Here is a 19,769-nt window from a genome sequence, read left to right as displayed (position 1 = left end):
TGCTTTCAGCAGCCTGTTAGAAAGGCAGCTTTCTGAAAAATATTTTGAAAGGAATCCTCAGTCCAGGAAAGTCTGAACGTGTTATGCAACAGAGAGATCCATAAATAGTTCACTCAGTTTCCTTCTGAAGATTAGACTTTTTCTGTTGGACACTCTGAGCATAATCTGTGCCAGGCTTCAGCATGTGGTAGACATTCCTCAGGTTTGCCAAGAGGAAAGACATACAGCCAAAAGTCAACCAAATATGTAAACTTTCTGAATAGACATATTTTATCACATTCTGGAACCTTGCTGCTTGCTCACACAGTGTCTTTATAAGCAGAACATTTTTGTTTTTTGTTGTGCAGAACACTAAGTGTATTCATGACACAATGTGCGGACTTTAATTTGATACTATTACAAAAAGCTGGTTAGGTCTGAATACCACACATTGCATGAACCTGAGTTTAAGGTTATTTTGGAAAGTCCCTTTTTGTATATTTTTCAAATGCTTTCTGTAATGTTAATTTGGCAATAAGCTAAGTCAATGCTTGCTTTAATCAATAATTAATGTTGATACACTTTCTAAAATAAGTATTCCACAGCTAACATCCTGTCAGGGAACTGCCATCAGTGCTGGAGGGAGAGAGTAAAATCCAGAGGGATTCCGGAGAGCGTCCCGGGATTGGGAGAGGCAGCCCATCTTCTGGGGAAGAGAATCAGCGTAGCACCAGTGGAGAAGGGGGGCAGATGGGGGAAGAGGCGAGGCGGTCCCATGACTCCTTGCCGGGGACCAGCGGGGAGAGTAGAGGTCCTCCGCTGCCTACGCCCTCCTTGCGCAGAAGGCTTTCACGCAGAGAGAGTAGGAGAAGACTAGGCGTCAAAGAGCTTCTTTGCTGGAAGAAGTTTAAGAAACGCCCACTGACGGATTCTGCCAGCGATTGAGACAGCCACGGGTGAGTGGCTGTCCGGACAGAAAAGGTTCACTCAGGCAATCCAGCCAGGTGTTTGCACGAGCAACCCCTAGAACCATTACACATCCCCATGTCTGGGTTTTTTTTTTTGTGTGTGTTTTTAATTCTGCAGTAGGGGACGCAGGTGGTGCTGTGGGTTAAACCACAGAGCCTAGGACTTGCTGATCAGAAGGTCGGCGGTTCGAATCCCAAAGACAGGGTGAGCGCCTGTTGCTCGGTCCCTGCTCCTGCCAACCTAGCAGTTCGAAAGCACGTCAAAGTGCGAGTAAATAGGTACTGCTCCGGCGGGAAGATAAACGGCATTTCCGTGTGCTGCTCTGGTTTGCCAGAAGCTGTTTAGTCATCCTGGCCACATGACCCGGAAGCTGTACGCCAGCTCCCTCGGCCAATAAAGCGAGATGAGGACCGCAATCCCAGAGTTGGTCACGACTGGACCTAATGGTCAGCGGTCCCTTTATCTTTTTTATTTTTTTAAAATTGCAGAATAGGTAAGATTACTCTTTAAATAAATGTTAACTTCCTCACAACAGCTAATGGTTGAGCCTTGAGATACTCAGAACCTGCTAAAGTTGTGCTGCTGCTGCTGCTGCTGCTAATAATAATAATTTATTATTTGTACCCCGCCCATCTAGCTGGGTTTCCCCAACCACTCTGGGCGGCTTCCACAAAGACCAAAAATACACTAATATGTCATACATTAAAAACTTCCCTGAACAGGGCTGCCTTAAGGTGTCTTCTGAAGGTCAGGTAGTTGTTTATCTCTTTGACATCTGATGGGAGGGCGTTCCACAGTGCGGGCGCCACTACCAAGAAAGCCCTCTGCCTGGTTCCCTGTAGCTTTGCTTCTCGCAACGAGGGAACCGCCAGAAGGCCCTCAGAGCTGGGCCTCAGCATCCGGGCAGAACAATGGGGGTGGAGATGCTCCTTCAGGTATACTGGGCCGAGGCCGTTTAGGGCTTTAAAGGTCAACACCAACACTTTGAATTGTGCTCAGAAACGTACTGGGAGCCAATGTAGGTCTTTCAAGACTGGTGTTATGTGGTCTCGGCGGCCGCCCCCAGTCACCAGTCTAGCTGCCGCATTCTGAATTAGTTGTAGTTTCTGGGTCAACATCAAAGGTAGCCCCACGTAGAGCGCATTGCAGTAGTCCAAGCGGGAAATAACTAGAGCATGCACGACTCTGGCGAGACAGTCCGCGGGCAGGTAGGGTCTCAGCCTGCGTACCAGATGGAGCTGGTAGACAGCTGCCCTGGACACAGAATTGACCTGCACCTCCATGGGCAGCTGGGAGTCCAAAATGACTCCCAGGCTGCACACCTGGTCCTTCAGGGGCACAGTTACCCTATTCAGGACTAGGGAGTCCTCCACACCAGCCCACCCCCTGTCCCCCCAAAACAGTACTTCTGTTTATTGATCCAAATACAGTACTTCTGCTTAGGATTTAAAAGAGGGAACTCTTAGAAGACAGACCAAGGATGGCTTTGCATGTTACTGAAAAGAACTGATGAGGGAGTGTGAGCAAACAGGGCTGCTTCTTTTGGCACTTCTGGAAGAAGAAGAACAGTAGTTTGGATTTGATATCCCGCTTTATCACTACCCGAAGGAGTTTCAAAGCAGCTAACATTCTCCTTTCCCTTCCTCCTCCACAACAAACACTTTGTGAGGTGAGTGAGGCTGAGAGACTTCAGAGAAGTGTGACTAGCCCAAGGTCACCCAGCAGCTGCATGTGGAGGAGCAGGGAATCGAACCCGGTTCACCAGATTACGAGTCCACCACTCTTAACCACTACACCACACTGGCTGAACATGAAGAGGAAGGAAATGTTTAGCTCTGCTATCATGGGTTGTCTCCATATTTGGAGCAGGCACATCTCCCTATAAGAAGAGTAGCTCTTTGACTTAACTTTCCATGGAATGGTTTGTGTTGTTTTTTAAAGAGCTGCTGGAAAAGAGTATTACCACATATTTAAAGAGTATTGCCACATATCCACATTGGCATATTGTGTATCTAAGAAGAATCATGGGTGGGATCCCACCATCCTTCTCACTTTACACTTAGGATGATCTGTAAAACAGGTATTGGTTTGCAGTTTCCACTTACTGAGTAATGAATTCAGTTAACACCCATTGCCTCTGGATCTTGCAGTGAATGTTGGGATTAGATCTGCCCTGGAATATGTAACTCCCTTGATCCTTTTTCCCTGTCAAGGAAATCCTGTTTCAATAAATGTATGATGTTCCTGTTTCACTTGGTATGTTCTCTCCATGATGAAAACGGAAACAGAATATGTGAATATGAGGCCTGTTTCCAATCTTACTATGGTTACAGCTGGGGAGTGGGATAATGCCTAATTTTTTTATAGAGTGCTAAATAATTTTAATGGTACACAAAATTACCCAAAAGAATGTTGAGGCACCCCCCCCCCCATTTTGTAGAACAATTTTTTGGCATTTATGATTTTACAATGAATTAAAATATATTAAAAACACCCCACAACAGTCATGACTAAGGTTTTGTGGATTTCCCCCTGGTCTCAGGTTTGTCAACTGTTCCACATCTGGGAAAAATATTACACTGTCAACTTATTTTCTCTCTAATAAATCTCTGTGTTTTTATGAAATTGGAAAATGCTCTGATAGCAAGACTCAATTTTACTACAAAGTAGAAATGTACTCAGTCCATTTAACCCTGCTTGTTTGCAACATTTTAGATCTTCATAGGTACAGGACAGGTCCTTGCTATCAAAGTCAACAATATTAAGTTACAGGTCATACTGATTAGGTAACAGCAGGATCAATGAAATAAAACAACCTCTTCTTTCAGTGAATAAAACATTATTATAAGAATTACTTCCTGGTGATATTAATTGTGTTAAATTAATGGTTTGGTATATACTTCTGTGTAAGCCATTTTGCTAGTGTTTGCACCCTGAAAGACCGTATAAATACATTAAATAGATTTCTATCAACCACAGATATAATTAAATGAGAACTAAGATGGTGATACGTCTTCTGTTTTTGTTTTTTTAACTTTCCTAATGCTCTCTCTCTCATACACACAGAGAGAGAGAAAGAGAGAGAGAAAATGAAAACGTGATGAAACACCACTGAACTGTCTGCTTGCTACTACAGTTGCCTTTCTCCTATACTTTGAAAAAAGATAGCAGGAAGGAAAGGAAAAATAAATAGCATTCTCAATACATTAATATGCCACATCTTAAAAAAATAAATCATCACATCTTAAAAAAATAAATCATAACATTTTGGGACAGTTGCTAAAATCTACACCTCATGGTGATCAAGTTTTTCCTTTATTTCCTCTGCTCCTTTCCCATGCCGGAAAGGAGGGCAGGACATATCTGATTGGCAAGCATGCTTATAAAACACAGTTTTATTTTGTGGGAGGAAGTGTTGCCATCAAAGTTTCCACACTGCTGAACAGTTTAATCAGGATGTGCTACTTTAAGAAAAGTATATCAACACAGTGTAACACTACTGTAATGTAGGCCAAACAGTGTGTTCAACCACTGTTAATAAGGTTAAGCAGACTTTGCCTTGTTTGGCCATAACATTTGAATTTAACAGTGGTTGAACACACTGTTTGGCCTACATTACAGTAGTGCCATTACATGGCAGCAGGGGATAAGGGTGGCGGGGGTTCCTATATGGGGTTCCTCAGCCGGCCATGGGGGTCAAAGAGATTTCCTGCCAAATTTAATTTTTGAATTGGCCAATCACAGCCATTTGCATGGGGGCATGGGACTGGTAATGGATCTGACAGAGCCAGGGTTCAGTCCAGTCCACTGCCGCAGCATTTAAACCAACTGCACTGGGACCCTTAGACTAAACTGGTGGGGAGGGGACTGGAAGCCTGATGCCAGTGATGCTTTTCTGTCAGCAGAGGCAGGGTGAGTGGTGGCGGCTGCACCCCACCTCATGGGTGGGTCAGCCCTGGGCTTAATTATTCTTATTGGCCTGCTTCTCCCAAATCACTCTTTTCTGGTTTCAGGGATCCAGTGTTGGCTATCCCAAATGTGCAGGGATGTTTTCACAAATGCTTGTATGATACTGATTTATGAACTGAAAATGCTGGTAAACTCTGACCTGGTATTGAGGCTCATTAAATCAAGTGCGTCATTAAATTGGATCTTTTTATCATGTTTATTCTGACACTGATATAGGTGAGTGAGGAGGAGAGATTCTTAATATTGTTTATGAGCTGACGTAACTTGAACACCTAGTGTAGTATTTGGGCTTGAAGATGGGAAAATACTACTTTATGGGAAATGGAATAGTTGTATGTTGTAGTGGAGTGAATGTTTTGAATAATTTATTTAACTGTTAGCCAGCAAATTTGAAGTCCTTTTCATTTTCTCTCTTTCTTTCTTTTCCTTCCTTCCTTTTCCCCCTTGCCTTTTATCTGTTGTATCAAAAAAGCTTCAATTAAAAAATCGGGGGGATGGGGGGAAGGGACCTAGTGCGTGAAATGGTTTCTGTTTAGATTGCCCTAAATACTTTCCTCTAGTCTAATCCATTTGAAGGACTATGAAAATAAAAACAACTGTAGGTAAGTGTAAGCAAGCCCCAACCCTCTGGAGTAGATTTTGAGGGTGCATGGTGGGATGCAGGGGAATGGAGATGAGGGGGAAGTTCCATTGCACAATTTGACATTTCTTGCATGATGAGAACAGCAGCGTTGGGTGCAACGCTATGTTCAGATAGTTCCTCCCACCTTATTTTTTTGAGCATCTGATGTAAAGAAGAGTGTCATTTCATGCAAAAACTCACATACTAATTAGTCTAATAAAATTAGTCTGGTTACCAATTAGTCTAATAAAAGGCTATTTTTTCCTAAAAAAAAAACCCAGTAGGAAATATTTTGTCCATTAGCTCATTTGATTAGCATGACAAAGTTGAGTTACCGAAAAACTTTGCTATACCATTTCTGTTACACAAACATTTCCAACCTACCTTTGTGATAATGCTTTGCCCGCTACCCGCTAGCTAACAGGAAATGTTTTTCCCCCATTTCTGGCACTGGAAACGAACATATGTGACTTGAACTCATGCTAGGAATCGTTGCCAGAAAGGGAGAAAGCAAGCAATGTCTCAAAAACAATGTTATGTTTTCCTTGTCTAACAGAGGGTCTTGTAAGAATCTCTAGATGAAACAAAATGGGGCTAGAGTTTGCAGCTGAACTAACACCCTCTACTGTGCTTTCTCTGAGTAACATAATAAAGTCATAGTATTATGATGGGCCATTTCTCAAAAAAGGGCCTCTTTTGATCCCTGCTGATTGCTGTCTTGAGGACTGTATAAGTCAAACTATTTAGAGCTTAAATTGCAGGAAAATACAGCTGGAATGCATAACATCAATATTAAGCACCCAACTTGGAGACAGAATAGGTCATCATCTGTATTGCTTCCATCCCTAAAAAAATAAAAAATAAAATTGGCTGATTGTATACAGCAAGTGAACACATCATCCACCGTTGAACAACTGTCCTTATCGTTCCAGTAGACTTCTGAATTAGCACAGCAAGTAGAAATCAAAAGCAGTAATTTAAAACTGAAAATTATACTGTAGATTAAAAACAATCTTTTACAAGCTCCTCAAATAAGTGCAATTTAAATGTTAGTGATTCAAGATATCAAGATATTCAAGATATCAAGATCAAGAGGGGCAGGCGAGAGGAAGCACGTACTCTAGGCAGCAGGTTAGAGGGGCAGCAAAACAGCATCCTGAGTGGGACAGAAAGAAGAAAGGAATGACCAGGTTCTTTATTCGAATAAACCAAAACAGCACAGGCCTAGTGATGCCAGCAATTCTTCCCAGTAAGTCTTGTCCCAATGAGGCAGTTATGAGGACTGAAGGTCCCCACCTTCCCACAGCTGCTTAAGTCATCTCCTCTCCAGGGTTTTTCCAAAGCAACTGGAGACTGAGTCTGTGCGCAACCAATCTCTCCTCTGCTCTTTTCATTTCTCTGTATGTTCTGGGAGACCGGGGGTAGGGAAGCTGGTCAGTGCAGGAGGGGAAAGACTCCCTGGATTCTTCAGCAGCCTGCCACCTCTCTGTCTCCTGGCCCCCCCTCCTCTCCAGCCTCTGAATCAGGGTAGCTTTCTGGCCCAGCTTCTTCCTGCTCACTAAATCATCTTCAGCTTCTGACACTTCCTCCTCCCAGTCTGCTCCCTCTTCACTCCACCACCAATCCCTGAGCTTTGAACCTTTTTTTCCCTTGAGGGTTCCCCCATCTGGTGCTTCCCACCACTCCTCTGCATCCAGCCAGTCCATGAAAACCACTGACACTTGAACAACAATGAACCACAACATTTCTAACTTATACGAGGGAAACTGTTATATCCATTTATAAAAGATGAATGCTTTTATTGCTCTTAAGCATACTTAGTCAGCCATACAATGCACTGAATTTGGGTGTGCCATCGCCACTCCTACTCCACCAGTAGGGTGGTGACCCAGCAGCAAGCCATAGTTGTTGGTACCCACCCACCCAAGCTATTCTCTTGAGTACTTTGTTCACTCATTTGCAGGGAGAACCAGATGCTAGTGTTAGAAAACACCTTCCAGCCCACAATCACCTATGCGCCTGGCTTCACCCTGCATCCTAAAGTCCAAGCCTGAACCATTCAAAGCTTTATTCAGCCCCATTATTCTCATTTCTTCTTCACTGATGTAATACTAAATGCTCTATGAAAATTGCACTGAGAATGCTTGCTTACAATGTACATAGATGAGTATGTATGCAGTTTCCTGCCCAATCCCCCTGCAGACCACTTGGGATGAGCTGTATCTCTAAAGTAATCTTGCAGCAAACTGTATGATAAGAAGCCCATTATGAATTCCATACGTGAATTTTGTATGTGGAGAAAAAGTACAACTTCTGTCTTTTGTAGATAACAGCATCATTTCATTTAAATTTGGCAGAGGGTGGGGGGATGAAAGCTGAAAATCCCCAGGCTCCAAATGCCTTGTATGGAGATTATTATAATCTATATAACAAAATAGTTCTGAACTCTTTTTGTTTTACTTTATCATCATCATCACCATCAGCAGCAGCTTACTGGCACTGAAGAGAACCCTCAGGTTAATTTAGCAAGCAACTGTATCTGACTGCAACTTGGATTAACATACAAGACCCAGTCTGAGTCCACTTTAACTGTGGCTCAAGTGTTCAGCTACTAGGAAATAAAGCACTGGATTACTGTATTTTTATGTCTTATTCGTGTCAAGAGCATTACCTCTTGCCCTATTCTTTCCAGGTACATGTCTGAGCTTGAAAGATTCATGTCCAAGTGGTTTTGTCCCATCCCCCCGAGCTTGTCCCACCAAAACCCACTCTTTAGTGCTCAATCGGAGCAAACATCATTTCAGGCTTTCTGTGGATTGGTGTTTGTTCGGACTGAGTACTAGAGAGCGGGTTTTGTGGGGAAAGCTCTGGAGCAAAAAAAAGGGCACTTGGATATGGAGCTTTAAAGCACGGACTGGACTTGGAAAGGTAAGTGTTGATAAGCTCTATGTTGTACCCAATACAAGCAACTTCTATTTGTTTTCTTCTGTACTGCTGAAACTGTTATCAGTCCTCTTTTCTCAAGCTCTCCCAAGTTGCCCCAGAGCCATGATTTTCCACAGTCATAATCTCCCATCAATACGCTTGACAGGAACTCAGTAGAGCTGAGTTCCGAATTCCAAGCAGAATTGTGGGATACATTATTCAAAAGTGATTGCATAAATGCATACATAATCACCAGCCACCTTGGGAACTTTAGGATGGAACTTTAGAATGACTATTTTAGGAGATGCTTTTCTCTTTTATACAATGAAGGTGACCAACTCTGCAATTTGAAGAGGAAAACTGACATTGGAAGGGGGGGCCTGTTTTTAAATCCTTTCCTCTGTGAAAAATGCACTGCTTAAGCTTTTCACTGCTGAGGGGACCCCCTCTCCCCCTCAAGTAGGAAAGCAGCTTGGGGAAATGTGATCTTTAGCAGGAAAATGGTATAGGGTAAAATGTTAAGCTCCCCTGTGCTTTATCCTACTCTTCAAATTGCAGCCTCATCACCTACATTTTATTAAAATAAAGGTGTGTCTAAAAATTTACATACTATGTGTGCTGTCTGGACCAACACATTCAAGTATAGACACTTGTTTTGCCAGTACACAGTTAGCTTTTCTGTGGTATTAAAAGTATTTATTCAAATCCAAAGCTGAACATATGGATATTAAAGATTTTATTAGTTTGTGACTTTTCAGCTTGGGGAGATATTCAGCCTTTACAAGAGTTTTTTTAGCAAAAAGGCATAACTTCAAAAGTAATAAAACATAACTACTTTCTCAAGTTGAATTCCCACGTGCCCTTTCAATTATTGGAGAAGAACTTTGTAAATTCCCATTCCATCTTCCAAATGGGCACAAAAACTCTAGAGCAAGTTTTGATTAGCATCTGCATTGTGCTACTGTATTGCAAAGGCAGCTCCAAAGGCCCTCTGGGTAGCTACATACAGTGTTATAAAGAGTTGAGTGAAGCTGCTAAAGTCAACAAGAGTATTACACTATTAATAAATATCCAGGCAGGTTTTTTTTGGGGGGGGGGAGAGCTTAAATTTTAGAATCAGTATTTTATGACTGCTACAGATGTCCTGTATTTTTAAAAACAATTTTTATAGAGATTTCATTGTACGTTTGTGGTGCAATATTGTTGGATTGTTTTTATATATCTTGCACACTACCCTAGGATTCTATAAATCATTCTATGAATCAAGGGTGACTTAAAATTCAATAAATAAGTTCACATGCATTGCAATGGCAAATTGCTACCAATTTAAAACATAGAACTCTTCTTATTTTAGTGGCTATCACTGTGAATACTCTCCCCCCCCCCCACAAATCCATAAACACATACATACTGCTAGGTGTATGCAAACTATATAATACGTTGTGGTTTTATGGTAAAATGCTTTATGAAAGAGAGGAAAATACCCTAAACAGTTTAATTGCTTGCCAACCCCATGAACACAGACTGTTGACTTCCTGAGATAAATGACTACTTAATATTTCATAAAGACCAACCTGCTCAGTGATGGGTAATATGCAACACACTGAACTAAATGAGAAAGACAGAAATGTCAAAAAAAGGGAAAAGGAAAAAAGACTATTTGGGCTCTTTTATAGCACAGACAATTCAAAGAGAAAAATGTGGAAGAGTAGCAGTGCACGTTACTGTCTCTCCATGAACTTCTGAAAAGATAAACTTTTAACTCTTTAAACAATATTCTTCCACCACCTTTCTCCTGTTTGCTGTATGTACACATATATCATTCCAAGAGCTCAGGGGAAATAGCAGTATTATACAATCTGAAGAAAATTTTAAACAAGATACACTTAATTAGTTGAAAAGTCTGAAATAGAATGCCAGATAGGAATAGACTTTACATTTCCAATTCACTAAAATCATGTTGTAGCTAATAAATATTTGACATTTTTGTCAGAGAGTCTTATGACAACACAGGCCATATTTCACCCTGTTTACGGAGTTTCTCATAAAACTTTTACCTGGTCATGAATTTTAACTAAGGTTGTGTCAGAACCTTTAAACACAGTCACCCTTTCAATTTTTGTTATACTTACAGTGCAATCCAAAGCTTGTTTACTTGGAAATATCCCAATGTGCTAAATGGGACTACTCCCTAGTAAATGTTTGTCAGATTGCAGCCTTAAAGTATTAAAAAGCTGTGAAAAATAAAACCCAGGCATTAATATGGTTTTCTCTTGTCTTGATAATTTTCATACATTATCTCAATGACTTCTCAATTAATTTAACAAGCAGCTGTCTTACATTCTGTTTTGCTATACTGTGAAAAACAGCAGTTGGGGTGGGGGTGGGAGGATGATTTCCATGAACACACTCTAACCAAGCATTAAATGTTTAGTTTTACTAGAAAATTATATATGTATTAATACAGTAGACTAACCCATATCAAAGACGTAGTTTAGACACTAGCAAGGCACCTCATCTTACAGCCATATAAATGCAAACTTGATTTATAGCATTCATTTTGTAAAAAAATAATGTATAATTATTACCTTCCTGCCTCACATATAGCCTCTAATACATCACATAGCTCTCTCTTTCTCTATCTCTCTATTTACATTTTAATCAGTAGCTGCAATGCACTTGAAAACTATGTTATAAGGGGGTGCTTCCTCTTCTACCAACATGACTTGGGGATAAAGCGAATCCATTCACAGAAAAAGCAGGATCCTGACCTAGAAAAGAACCTCCTCCTGGAAAATGGGCAGGTATAATATTTTAGAAAATAAAAGTGTTTTGCTTTCTCATATTAATTGGTTGGGGTTTAAAGAATAAATATAGTTTGGGAAGAAATATAAATTATCCTACGTCTTTTAAATCAACCAAGTAAAAGGAAACTCACCAGAAGTGACTCAGAATGAGCATATATACTTAATTGACTAAATGCAAATAAGAAGCATGAACATGAGCTCAGAATCAATGGGAGCAATCTAAATAAACTGCACCAGCTGCAACGACAGGCATGTTTATTTCTAGAAAGGAGCTTATTACAACATAGTGAAACAAGCTGTAAAATCCTGTTAATCTGTAGTGCTGAGAAGTACAGTGCTCTAGAAAATACAGCTTTCTCTTCCCTTCAGGAAAAAAAATGAAGTCTGTTTTCTCCAGTACTATGCTGATCATAACAGAAGGACATTTGCCGGCCGGGTTGGGGGGAGGGGGAGGGAGATGTTAAAATATAGAAAGCAGCTATTATTCTGCTTCTGTCCAATGCATGCAAAACAAACAGAATTCTAACAAGATTTCTCTGCTATGCTGGTTCTTTAAATTATATCCCTAGCAAATGCTACTGCTGCAGTAACTTCCTGCACTGCATCATTCACTTACCTCTGACTTCATTGTTCCACAGGCCATGAAAAAAAAGAATCAAACATCCAGGTGGAGCTGTGTCATAGTTTCCCTTTGCAGTGGATACGGAAGAACAACAGTAGACGAGAAAAAACAAACCCTCTACTAGTTCTCATTGGAGGATGAAGCTGGGTCAGTGCCTCGTTGTGGAGCAGAGTGCAGGGCTCTTTGCCGATAGATGCTCTGTACTGATCAGCAAATTTACCTAACACTGTTAGGATGTGCTGGACCTCTTCTGTCTCTGCTCAGCAGCTTTCAAAGCCACTGTAACCCAAGTAATACCTAATCTCTACAATGCTTCTGACTGTCAGAACAATCCCATCGGAAGGTCAATAGCCCTTTGCAGCTTAAGAGGAAGAATGTGGATGTGAGTGACTGTGTGAGGGCACATGTGTGCAAGCACATGAATGTATCTGTGTGCACATATACATGCAGTACTGAACTAGTAAACTCAGAATATATGTGCTTCATTGCAGACGAGCAAAAGCATGTGAATTCCTCACACTCAACATGTTAATGGAAGCTAGGATTGCATACACCTATACAGTGTAAGCAAAAGGTAACATTGTTAGTACAACATTTTTTTTTTTTAATTTTACTTGTTTCCCCATATAGTCTCCTATTCTCCAGCTGCCTCGGCGCCCTCCCCCCAAAATACCAGAAATTCAAAATAGACCAGGACGCAACAACAAAGGCTACAACAAGAATATGCCTCTTTTCATATGACACCGAAAAGCATGTTTGACACATTTCACACTGTTTGTGATGTGTTTGATTAATAAAATGTAGAACATCAGATGTCACTTTCTTCTCTACGTAGGTTTTACAATGATTTAACAGATAGATTTAAATATAACCAACTTAAGCCACATGATTTCAAAAACTGTGAGTCCCTGCTGTGCAATTATGTTTGTTTATTTGGGACCCCCCCCCATCAAATTCCAGAGACATAAGCAACAGCAAACACTATACAAAACAGCTGCCATTTTCATGTCCAATCTCTTGTGGGAATTCAGGTGTTCAAATACAGAATTCAATGGCATTTGGGGAGAGCCTTCTCAGCAATAGCATCCTGGCTGTTGAATGCACTCTCTCTGCAGGTTAGGCTGGCACCAACACTGTAGTTTTAGACGTAAATCAGTGTGCTTTGTGGTTATATTTTGAATTAACAGGTTACTGAGATGTCATCAACAAAATTACACAGTGATTTTAAATTATGCATTTGTACCAGTAACTTGCCCTGTATCCTGATAAACAAATAAATTAATATTTCACACACACAGCCTTTTACGATGAGTACCATGTGTCATGTATGTAATATAAATGCAGGCAAGTTTATAATTGAGCTTCAAACTCTGGCATGGTTTAGGTCATATCTGTACGATAAGGGCTATGACCGCTGCTCATTTACCATTCCGAAAATCCTATGGCCCTAAGAATTATGCTAAATCTACTCTGCCCGTGCTCTATAAATGGAACAACAAGCCTCTTAGATGGCAGCACATCTGTTTACAACATGGTTTACTGAATATTTTAAACCTACTGTTGGTACCTGATGCTCAAAATATTACTGCTCATTGACAATGCACCTGGTCACTCTAGAACTCTGATGGAATTGTATAATGAGATTAATGTTGTTTTCATGCCAGCTGACTCTACATCCATTCTGCAGACCATGGATCAAGGCATAATTTCAACTTTCAAGACTTATTATTTAAGAAATGCATTTCGTAAGGCTATAGCTGCCATAGATAGTGATTCCTCTGGTAGGTGCTGGGTGAAGTAAATTGAATAATAATGCCTCATGCTGGATTGAAAACCTTCTAGAAAGGATTCACCATTCTAGATGCCATTAAGAACATTTGTGTTTCATGGGAGGAGGTCAAAATATCAAGATTAACAGGAGTTTGGAAGAATTTGATTCCAACCCTCCCAGATGAGGGTTAAGTGGTTCAAGACTTCAGTGAAGGAAGTAACTGCAGGTGTGGTGGAAACAGCAAGAGAATTATAATTAGAAATGGAACCTGAAAATGTGAATGAACTACTGCAATTTCATAATAAAATTTTAATTGATGAGGAGTTGCTTCTTTCGGATGAGCAAAGCAAGCAGTTTCTTGAGATGGAACCAACGCCTGGTGAAGATGTTAACATTGTTGAAATGACAACAAAGGATTTAGAATATTACATAAACTTAGTTGATAAAGTAGCAGCAGGGTTTGAGAGGACTGAGATTTTGAAAGTAAAATGCCTCAGATGCTACAGAGAAATATTTTGTGAAAGGAAGTGTCAATTGATGCAGCAAACTTAATTGCTGGCTTATTTTAAGGATCTGCCACAGCCATCCCAGCCTTCAGCAACCAGCACCCTGATCAGTCAGCAGCCATCAACATTAGCAAAAAGATGACAATTTGCTGAAGGCTCAGGTAATGGTTAGCACTTTTTTTAAAGCAATAAAGTATTTTTTAATTAAGGTATGCACATTTTAAAAAACCCAAAATGCTATTTCACACCTAATAGACTACAGTATTGTGCAAACAAAACTTTTATATGCATGAGGAAACAAAAACAAAAAAAATTGTGTGACTTGCTTTATTGCAATATTCACTTTATTGCAATATTCACTTTACTGTGGTGGTCTGGAACTGAATCCACAATATTTCCGAGGTATGCCTGTATGTACTTGTTTCTGGACTTTATTGCTTCTGGCAATATTGCAAGAGGGAGGGTTCACATAATTTAATATCCCCTGTTACCAAAAGATCAGGGAGAACAATTCCAAGATAGCTACTTCACCGAAGGTCAGCTCTCTATGTGTATGGAGAAACAATAAATCATGTAGTCCACCCACCTGTAACCTAAAGCTGCATAGTCCAGATATACCTTTACCGATCTTCCAGTTCTCAGAATTAGATCTAGACTGTGGACTTGCCATTTCTGAGAATTAAGCCCAAGACTGCAGAGAGAGTTACTAATACACTGGAGAGACAATGGCTGGCTTGACAGATCACCAAATATGAACAGGAATTCTGCTAATAGAAATAGATAGATAAATCAGCTTCTGAAATACGTTTGGTGGTACCCAAAGAATTAACAGTTCAGCTGACCACAGAAATACTCAAACCCACATGGAAGTGTTTTACTTTTAAAGGTTCCTCAAGCGGTTTAGCTCCCTTACAATTTGGGGCATCAGCAGAATAGATGCCCTAATGTCACTGTTTACCCCAATACTGAATTTGTTGGTAAATGAGGCACAGGGTTCTGTTTTAGAATCGAAAGCAACTTTTGAGTAATTTACTGGGACTTACTTCATAATTAACAGACATAAGGTAGCACTTTTAGTACAACACATCTGTGAATAATAATTCTTTGTTGTAAGGATGAATATATATACAGTGCACATGATAATAATCACTGGGCCTATATGTAGAGGCTAAAAATACTACTTCAATTATACTACTTCAATTATATTATTATGCTCTTCATTTAAAGCTCTTGCTTTTAGGGGTTTCTAAGACACCAGCAGCCTATTTGTAGTAGCCTGGGCAGCTACTGGAAAAACAAGAGAAAGGCTAACTGTAGCAATGTTCCCTTTGCTCATTTGAAATAAATTCCACTCTAGTCTCAAGAATTCAAGGAGGATGTTGACAAACTGGAAAGTATGAGGGGACATGCTAGTGTGAGGAAGCCAGAAAAACTTATTTTGGAGAAGCATATTCAGATAGTTGTTTAAAAGACTGTCACTGAGAACAGAACATAAGCAACTTTCTTCCCTAGCTAATGAGGACAGGACAAGCAGAACAGGCCATAATATGTTATGGTAAATCCTATACTATGCTTATCTTATATATTACAGGTGGTTTTTATGAAGTGATGTACTGTATGAAGAAGTTCAGCATATCATTTTGCCTAGAGAGATTGTAGAACCTCTGCTTTAAGTTTAAAAGGACATGCTGGGCTGGCACATTCCAGAAATGTTTTAGGAACAGAAAAATCCTGCCTTGGGACAGGGCTGGGAGCTGGATTAAATGACACATATACTCCCTGAAATCCAATTATTCTGAATGAAAATTAGAGCATATTACGGAATGTAAATGATTTAATTGGAATGGATAATTTATTTCTGATAAACTCACTCAAGAAAAGCTGTTTCAGGATAACTATATGATATGGAGACAAGCACAGTATATTGAGGTGGGCAGGAGGAACAGATGCCTCATGAATCTGAACTAATCCCAAATACAGTGGCACCTCGGGTTACATACGCTTCAGGTTACAGACTCCGCTAACGCAGAAATCGTGCTTCAGGTTAAGAACTTTGCTTCAGGATGAGAACAGAAATCGTGCTCTGGCGGCGCAGCAGCAGCAGGAGGCCCCATTAGCTAAAGTGGTGCTTCAGGTGAACAGTTTCAGGTTAAGAACGGACCTCCGGAACGAATTAAGTACATAACCTGAGGTACCACTGTATTACCTTGAACTAACATGGTTATCAGCAAGAAGTGAAGAATCAAAGTAGGGAAGAAATCAATGCAACTACCAATGCCGTGTGAATGTGTGTGTATATGTGCATCCTTTCACGCACACAGTAGTTGTGGCCTCTTTACAAGCAGGAGACGAGAACAATGGACTATGTATGTAACACTGGAACTTCACAATTCTATCTTGTTCATAAATGTCCTGGAACGTTTGTCCTTTGCCACTGAGAAAAACACAATCATTTCATAAATGTTCATTTGTTCCTGCTGCTTATTGTTCCTCTTGAAGCTCCCTATACTTCGCACCCCATGACATTAATCAACTCCACATCTATCACTTGTCACAAGGGGGATTTTGACCTTCAGGTGAAAAATAATTTCCACATTGATTTCATACAGTAGCACACAGACATTGGAGATTAGACAGATGTGTCTTGAGAAAACCAACATAGCCACAGGGGAACTTAAGTACTTAATAATAACCCCCAAAGCAAAATATTTTAATAGAAACCCAAGCAGAGCCTCAATTTAAATGATAACAGCAGTTCTGTTACTCTAATTTAGACTATGAACCCTCCTGTTAACCAATTGTCCAATACCAATAGTTCAAGTATACTGAAATGATAAAATGTGTCTCTGCAGGGTAAAAGTATAGGTAACAAGAACCTCTCATAACACATATCCATTCAAGCTTCTTGAACTTGAAATTTTAAAGTGCTGTATAATAAAGGAATAATTAAATGTTTAAAATGACACTGAGATTTGTACAGTGGTACCTCGGGTTACATACGCTTCAGGTTACATACACTTCAGGTTACAGACTCCGCTAACCCAGAAATAGTGCTTCAAGTTAAGAACTTTGCTTCAGGATAAGAACAGAAATCATGCTCCGGTGGCGCGGTGGCAGCGGTAGGCCCCATTAACTAAAGTGGTGCTTCAGGTTAAGAACAGTTTCAGGTTAAGAACGAACCTCTGGAACGAATTAAGTACTTAACCCGAGGTACCACTGTATTTATAACAGGAATAACTGAGTTTTTTTCAACTTGGAGCTCTTATCAGGGTAGATCTTCTGATTAAATAATGCAATGCAGCTGGTCTTTGGGCCCATCTAGTCCAACATCCTGTTCTCTCAGTGGCCAACCAGATGCTTGTGGGCAACCTGCAAGCAGGACATGAACACAACAGCAATACCCACTTGGGATTCCCAGCAACTGGTACTCAGAGTCATAGTGTCTCTGACAGTAGAGGTAAAATGTAGCCGCCATAGTTAATGGCCATATGATCGCCTTGTCCTCCATGAATTTGCACAATCCTTTTTTAAAAGCCATTGAAGATGGTGGCCATTACAAGTTCCATTATTTAACTATGTGCTGCAAGAGGAAGAACTTTCTTTAATCTGCCCTAAATCTTCCAATATTTTGCTGCATTAGATGCCCATGAGTTCCAGTGCCATGAGAGCTTGTGAGAAACTTTTCTCTATTCACTTTCTCGATGCCATACGTCTTCCACTCAGGCAAGGCCTCTTTCCACCTGCCTTGCTCTACCCTCTAGTCTCTGCTTCTCAATGTACATTGTATTGTTTTATGTACTGTGGCTTGCCATTGTTTTATTGATTATATTTTAGATATTATTTATTGTAACTGTTGAGTGGATTTCTCTTTAACTTTTATATGCTGATATTATTATTTTATACTATTCTGATGATTGTTGAATGTTACTTTTTTGATGTAGGTTTCCTATTTTAAAGTTATGTTTTATTATCACACTTTTGTGTTGCATTAGATTGTTATAAGATGTCCATTTTTGTTTCTACAGCTTGTAAACTGCCTTGAGTATTGTAAGATAGAAAGACGGTATACCAATTAAAAATGATAATGATGATGGTAGCAACTGATTAATGTCACAAAGAGCTGCAATGATCACACACATTTTAGTGGTCACCCTGGAGGTGGAGCTTCAGGTTATAATAAATAGCATCTCCGCACAATTCTGGCTAGAATGCGAGTCCAGAAGAGGCCCCTGTGCAGTCCTTAATGGGGCTACTGAATTGGCCCTACACAAAAGATTAGCTCATTAAACCAAAGATGGAATGCATAATTAAAGCTGTGATACAACATAACTAGCTAATCATTGGCTTAGATTCAAAGTTGCCCTTGAGCATGTACCTGCAGCATTGTACATCAACTGGAGCTTCCAGATTGGATCCAAGGGCAGCCCACATATCTCTGTCCAAGAGGTGAAGGAGGTGTGAGAAGCCACTGTGATTCAGGTGAGCTACCTGATATGATGTATTTGCATGTTTGTGTAAAACCTATTCTGACAGTTTAGGTCTTTTAGGTCTCAGGGTGGCTTCAAGATAAGAATTGGGTTACATGATAAAACATAAGATGCAGGAATGAGCATGTTAAATTCGCATTACAGAAAAAGATTTTCATTAAGCATATTTTGATTTTCGTTGATTACACAGAAAAATCATACTACCATGCAACAATAGTCCCTATAGTAAGCAAACTCATAACCAGGCAGAAATATTTTTTTACTCAACTTAATTAGATCTGCAGCTGATTTTCTAAAACTATCAGTCACATCAGGCCATTGAAAATGAAATGGAGTTTACAGCGAGAAAAATTGTATACCTATTGGTAAAGGTAAAGGTAAAAGACCCCTGGACAGTTAAGTACAGTCAAATTTGACTATGGGGTACAACGCTAATCTCCGCTTTCAGGCTGACGGAACTGGCGTTTGTCCGCAGACAGCTTTTCCGGGTCATGTGCTTATTGTGCAACAGGACACTGTGACGGAAGTCAGAGCACATGAAAACACCATTTACCTTCCAGGAGCAGTGGAAACTATCTACTCACACCGGTATGCTTTCGAACTGCTAAGTTGGCAGGAGCTGGGACAGAGCAATGAGAGCTCAACCCATCACATGGATTTGAACTTCCGACTTCCGAACACTGGCAGGCCCAAGAGGCTCAGTGGTTTAGACCACAGCACCACCCGTGTCCATGCATACATAACAAATATTTGTTGTTTATTCATTTTATGTTGTAGGCTGCTAAGTATTTTCTTTCTTAATGCACCAATTCAAACCAAGGAAGGTGGGTACAGAGTTAGATTAGGAAAATGGCACAAGGTGAAAGGATTCATCCATATTCTCTCTCTCTCTCACACACACCTCCTTTAATATATGCCTTTTAGGCTAGACTGACAAGGGTAACTTCAATCCCAGTAGAAATTGTACTGCAATTGTTACACACTTGTTTTTCTTTCTCCTCTCACAGGCTGTATCCTTGACATTTCCCTAAGGCAGACGGGCACCACACTCTTATTTCTCATCTTCAGCTGCAAACAACCTTCAATTTCCTTCGGTTGTTTTTGAACAGTTC

The 19,769-nt window shown here is 40.3% G+C and overlaps 1 protein-coding gene across 18 annotated transcripts in view; it reads right to left on the bottom strand.

Annotated features, from left to right (window-relative positions):
• The window catches only part of IQSEC1 (IQ motif and Sec7 domain ArfGEF 1), a 306,001-nt gene that overhangs the window by 101,431 nt on the left and 184,801 nt on the right, over nt 1-19,769 (bottom strand). Inside the window, exon 1 of one of the 18 annotated variants that reach the window (XM_083420796.1) lies at nt 11,888-12,063. The exons of the other annotated variants lie outside the window; for them this stretch is intronic. The gene's annotated coding sequence lies outside the window, so the exon portion shown is untranslated. Of the gene's footprint in view, nt 1-11,887; nt 12,064-19,769 lie in introns of those variants that run through there. 18 annotated transcript variants of the gene reach the window in all.

This window comes from Podarcis tiliguerta (assembly GCF_965153285.1).
Source record: "Podarcis tiliguerta genome assembly, chromosome: 2".
Classification (NCBI taxonomy): domain Eukaryota; kingdom Metazoa; phylum Chordata; class Lepidosauria; order Squamata; family Lacertidae; genus Podarcis; species Podarcis tiliguerta.
This window is presented reverse-complemented; position numbering and strand designations above follow the sequence as displayed.